The following is a 6,449-nucleotide window of genomic DNA, read 5'->3' on the forward strand; positions in this document are numbered from 1 at the left end:
ATGGCGGCCGGGCAGGCCGCGGCCTGGGCGGCGGGACAGGCCTTCCTCGGGCTGCCCTCGCACCGTCCGAGTGACGCTTGTTGCAAGCTCTGGCGCGGAAATGCAAACAATGGGGATAGTAACCGCAGCGGCTGAAAATCTGCCAACCCTGACCTTTCCAGATCGTGCTTTCAGAGTGACTGTTTGTTTGGGCTTTGATGCAGGCAGGTTTATTTGCTGGATCTCGCACTGGAAATCACCGAGTTCCCTGCCGGGGTTAGACAAATCGCCACTTTCTCGCATGTCTGCTGCACCCTGAAGTCCATTCGTCCTATGCCTAACCAGACCAATCCCCTCTGCAAAATGCTGTTATAAAGAATCATTAGCTAAAAGATTAAAATAATTGTAAGGGAGCCAGTGTGATTGAACAGATAAGTGGTGACCTTAGGACTGTGGAGGTGTGGCATCTATTCACAGCTTTGTTTCTGACTGAGCAGTTAGTATAAAGCAAATCCCTTTGCTAATCCCCATTGAAGCTTTTGCATTTCTGACAGTGAGTTAATGATAATTCTTGTCTTCTTATAACGTATATTAATAATCATACACTGGGGTACATTTATGATGTGTCATTTTATTAGTCTGGTCTTAGTCCCCATTACTGCATTTAAATAATGATGGAAAATGGGTTCTCTGTTGTTTACACATCATGATCCACATGACTTTGTGGCTTTGAAGCGGGCTGTACTGGCTCATTTCTTGCTATTTAATGTTCCATGATAAGTAAAGCCTGGTTTGCCCAATATTTTCTTGATTGTGTTTATTGTAGTCAATCAGTTTTCTCTTTAGAGGTCTCCAAGGAAATCAGAATAATCCTGTGTTCGCACCATCAAGAAGTTCTGCTGCATGCATGTTCTTCCAGTGTTAGAGAAAGGTCATATGACTTTTGTGCAAATATGTAATTGCTATTAAGCGTAGGCAAAATACCTCCCTGCCTTGAAACATGACACATCCACCAGGAAGTTGGGTACAGCCACTTCTGAGGGAAGAATGTGACTATGAACAGCAGAGGCAGACAAAGACATAAATAGTTATCCGAAGAGTTATAATTAGCCAATGTATATGTGGTGTTTGAAAGATGACAGGAATTAACAATTCAAGTGGAGTTATTGTTAACAGCAGCAGCCCTTTCCCTGAGAGGCCATCTCTGGTAGGTGCTATTGCAAGTAAGGGTGGTCCCGTGGTACATACACAAGAACTCACAAAGAATGAGATAGAGGATAAAAATCAGAAACATCTGATACAGTATTTTATTAGGTTTCATGAGCAAGGAAACAACTATCTATGTATTTTACATGTATAAACTTCCAGCTCTTGCTTCTGTGATTTCTTCTAGGACTCAGGCATCATCAGTTAACCTGGCTTTTTTGCTTTATGGTGCCAGCCTGACACCTGTACCTTTCTCTCCAGCAGACAGAGCTGAACTGTCTGTGTCAGCCAGCAACTCGAGCTGCAGCTTCAGGTATTTGTTTTTCTCTGAAAGAGCTTTGTTCTACTTCAGAATTTCACAAGCCTGTTCCTGCGAAGGGGAAAGGCACACCTGTTGCCCAGACTGCTGGGGAGAGGAGCTGCTCTTGTTTTCCCACTTGCATTCCCAGAAGATAAATTTTTGCCTTGTTCAAGTCAACCTGGGAGGGCTGTAATCTAAACCAAGTTCAGCCTGATGGGTTTTGTAGCCCATCTGGTAGGAAATGGGCAAAGAGGTGGCCTCCTGGGTAGAAATCTACTGGAGAAACAATCTGCTAAATAGTCACACAGACCCCATGCAGCATCCCCAATTCTCTCCAAGTTCATGGTGAGCAAAGCTGGGAGCAGAGAGCTGCACCAGGGTAGCATGAGCACCAGCCCAACCTGCAGAGAGATGTGTAAAGCTGAGTAGACACGTTGAGTGTTAAGCTGGAACAAAGTAAAGCTCTTCCTTGAAACCTGCTACCTGCTCAGGACATTTATGTTTGGTACCAGTCATAAATCTCTATTTGTTAGCTTGCTTATGTTTCTTTCCTGGGTAAGAAAATAATGGAGAAAATCTGCAACTCTGGTTCAAGGGGTTTACAGGTATCTAAGCATATGGAGAAATGATGGCAATACAAAAAATAATTATCAATAATTCTTTTATGGGTCAGCGTTTGCCATTTCAGGGAGAACAGTGATCAGAGTTTAAATACCTGCTCTGAAAAGATGACAGAACTCATTATCTGTCCTCCTGACCCCATCGATGTATGTGCCTTCCCTTTCTCTCTTTCCTAGCTAGATGTTACCCATTTGTTCTTCTGCCTCCATTGTAAGCTTCATCCTCCATGTCTTAGCTACGTCTGTTGCATGTTCCTCGCGTTTGCATATAAGCATGTATAATTCAGGATCTTACAGTTAATCTGCAAACCTGATTAACTCTCAACAAATACTGCTAGCAGCTGACTTCCTTTATCATCTGAGCTCTGAAAATGGGGAATGCACGGAAGTCTTACCCTACCAAAGCTTTGTATGTTTGTCTGTATGTGTGACCTCCAGTCAAAAGCCCTAGAATTCAATTATAACCTTTCTATTGCTGCTCATGGCTTTAGAAACAGCCTCTAGCTGTGATGCTGGGACAAATACAAGCTAAACAATGCTATTAAATATGCATGATCTGTATTCTACCATATTAGATAACATGGCCACGTTCATCGTCTGCTAATGCTGCCAGTTCAGTTTTGCTAAAGCAGCCTCCTTCTTGCTTTTGCTTTGGGCAATTTAAGAGGCTTTTTGGTTACTCTTCACCTTTACTTTCTTGATTTTCACCTTTTTTATCTTTATTCATTACTCTGAAAATGGTGGTCTGTAGCAGAGACTGGGCAGAGCTCATGTTTCCTAGCTTTTCTAATCCGTAGTTCACCAAGAAGCCAAGCCAGGCTGGAAAATACACTGCTTTAGTGAAAAGCTGATACCCAAGTCCCTCCTCTCTGAGGCCACTGCTGTACTGTTTGAATGTATCACCCTTCCCTTTATACCACCAGCTTACCCACAGCTTATACTCACCATCCTTTGTCACTGCAAAAATGGAAGAATCCCCCCTGTTCTGCTCCCTCAGTGATCGCATCCTCTTGGGGCTCAGCTGGGAGTTGACCTGTCTGATTCTTTTCTGTTCATTAGCATAACTCAGACCTGTTACCATTTTGGTTTTGCATCATTATAGTTATAGCATTTGGCAAAATACCTTTTGCTTTTTACCGATACAGCTACCTTGCAGTGAATACAGTTACAGCAGTAGAAGAGGTGTCTTCTACCAGCGTACTTTAGGTATCTGTATGTTTTGCCTGACTCTGAGCTAGGTGGGCATGAGTCAGCTCTGATCCAGAAGCCATCTGGCCGTGCAGTGCTGTACTGAGCTCATCAGGCTGCTCTCGGAGAAGGTTTCTTCGCTCAGGCAGAACACTTACAGCTCTTTGGCAGTTCTTCCATGTACCCGCCAGGAGAGAAGTGGGCACGTGTCCATTTGCTTCCCTTGCGACAAGCCTCGTCTGCATTTCCTTGTGCCCTCCCAGAAGGAAAATGAGCTGTAAAGCTGTAAAGACTTTACAGTGGGGTGACTGAGTCCAGCCTTGGGAGAGTGTGCTGCAGTATCTGTATCAGGACAGGTAACAGTACGTGAGCTCTTGTTACTCTAGCCACCCATGTTCACGAACTGGAGCCTGTTTTAGCCTCTCACTAACCGCAGGCTCAGCAGCAGTGACCACAGCAGCTCACTGGTTTCGTCCTTGCTGACATGATGATCCCTGACTTCCACCCCTTGCAGATAACATTGCCTTACCTGTTTGGGGTCACCCAGCTTTCTCTGGTCAAGTAGTGCAATGTCAAAGCAACACAGCTAATGCACACACTGCTGGCACAAATCCTCTTTTATTCTCTCACTCCAGGAGTGCTCTGTGAGTCCTCCTGAGTGCTGACCCTACTTTTGTCCCTCCTACCTTTTACCTTTAGCTCTTGGATCCTGGAAATCCCTGAACACAGAGTCGGGCACACTTCTTTCCAGAGCTTCCACAGCAAATGTGTTAAGTTTTCCTTTGGAGGGAGGGCATTCACAAAAGGGCATGTTAAGCCCTGTCCACCTTGTATATACTCTGCCCTCACCAGGGGCAAGGGGAATTCTTGGCACTCCTTTACAAGTGATAATTGCTGGGAGGTACAAAACCAATGATGAGGCAAATTGTAACCTTAGAACGTGGATTTTCCTGGCCTCCCTCCCTTGACCTGCTAACAGTGGCAGATAGCTATGTTGGTTTTGCTTGGGTTTTACCCCACTATCTAATCCAGAGATGGTTTCTACAGCATAGGACTGTGGCCTGTGGTAATGTAAAGGGAGTATTTGCCCGTGGGCGAGGGTCCTGCTCTCACAGGCCTGTCTGGAACACCCTGCGCCTCCATCCATGGCTGCATCTCTTTTGCAACAGTGCAGCACTTAAGCCAAACACAGTGCTCTCAATCCACAGGTACAACAAGGGTCAGCCACAGTCACGCTCCTCATCCCAGCCCATCTCAGTGTCTCCAGTGAGAGTCATGTTCTTGCACCTACACCCCCTGATTCCCCCTCTCCCCAAACAAAGCAGTTCTTCCTCTGATCTTGCTCTTCTGCACACCCAGCAGATCTGTGTGACTGTATGTTTACCCAGATAAGAGGGTTCTGGATCTTACTGCTCATAATGTTCTTCTCAGTTTTCGCATTGGTGGATACATAGTTCAAAATGACCATACTGCGAGCAGCACACACCAAAACGCTGCTGACGGCGAGGCCTCTGCAGTCAGCACATAAAATGGGTCACTACCACAGTTATTTCAGTTACACAACTCCAGTGTGTCTGCTTTTCTTTTTCCTTGTCCTTGAATGTAAACAAGTAAAACTAAGACAAGGGGGTAACAAAATTAGGATGTGGAATGGAGAGGGGAAGGAAAAGCATCCCACAGTACTGGTCTAGAGATTAGCATCCTCACAGCTCCAGCCAGCTGGTTCCCCAGGGCTCTGATCCTGGAGCTGCTGCAGAAATAAAGACCCATTGAGAAGTGTGGCTCCAAATTAGCATTTGAATTCCCTTGTAGTCTGTTGTCAAATGGGCAGGAGGTGGGTGCTAGTCTCAGTCTCAGTACTGATACACAAAGGTGGCTTTAAAATGTCCTGATTTTCTGAGGGAAAGAAATGTATTGCTCAAACTATGGACACTTTGTGTTTTCCTTTTTTTCTTTTTTTCTTTTCCCTCTCCCTTTCTCCTCCACTTCACCCCCTTTCCTGGATCAGGCTGAGCCATAGATAGACACGTCTGGGTATTGTTAGCCCAGTCTGACCTACTTCTTTCCCCCCCCTTGGCCCCGTGTTATGGATGCTGGTGCTATGGAAACCTGGGTGACATGCCAGTGCCACAAAGACAAGGCCACCAGCTGCACCCTCCTCTCCCAGCCTCACAGGCCCTTCTCCTCCCAAACACACCCCCAAAGAAATTTCATGGTGCTGCTTCCTAGGGAAATCCCAGGGTGTGCTCCATCCATCCCACCAAGCCACGCTCTGGAGGGACCAGGGTGCTCTTCCTTGAGCTCGGGCGCACGGTTGCAATTTTTCCTTGGTCCCAGGGCACAGCAATTTGGTGCTGGGGGCCACATGTAAACCCGACCGACGTTTTCTGCACACCAGACCTGCCTGTGCACGTATCCTGCACAGGCCATCACATGATGGGTAGGAAAGTACACGTGGGCGCCCTTGAAGTTTTCAAGATAAAAATAAACTACAAACTTCTGCGACGTGGTACAGAAGCCTTACAGGAACCTGGCCGGGCTCCTGCAAACACAGGAGCGGGAGGGCGTTCCCCGGAGATCCCTGCAGCGGGTGGCGGCTGCTCGGTTGGTGTCGGGGGGACGGGGCTGTGCGCTTGCATCCTCACTCCTCGGCTTGCGTGGGAACAAGCCCCAGTGGGGGATGGAGGCTTGTTTACAAGTTCAGCCTCTGCGTTTCTTGTGATTAAAAAGTTCTCGCTGGTTCTGCAGGTTTCCTTTGCTCTCTGATGGCCTCCCGTACAGCTGGCGCATCGCCTGGGAGGCTGTGGCAGTATCAGAGTGGATTTGCTTCCAAATATCTCACGCCAAACCTTTCCCTCCTTGTTGCTGACACCGAACTGGCAGCCCTCATGGGAGGAAGCAGGACGGAGCTCGGGAATCTGTAACGCACTTTGCAGGGGGCTCGTGTGTCAGTTGTAGGCCGTCGCCAGGAAGATTTCTGCGAGGCTCCAGGGCTCCCCCACCCCAATACCCTTGACCCCAGGGCCTGGCCCAGCGCGGCTAAAACTCGAGGCAGGAGGGTTTGTGCGAGGCGCCGCCGCTGGGGTGCAGCCGGGGCTGCCCTGGGCGCCTCTTGGGGTGCAGTGAGCCGCGTCCCTGCCGCGGGCGTTGGGCCC

This window comes from Athene cunicularia, assembly GCF_003259725.1.
Source record: "Athene cunicularia isolate RWA chromosome 13 unlocalized genomic scaffold, athCun1 chr13_part1, whole genome shotgun sequence".
In the NCBI taxonomy this organism is placed as follows: domain Eukaryota; kingdom Metazoa; phylum Chordata; class Aves; order Strigiformes; family Strigidae; genus Athene; species Athene cunicularia.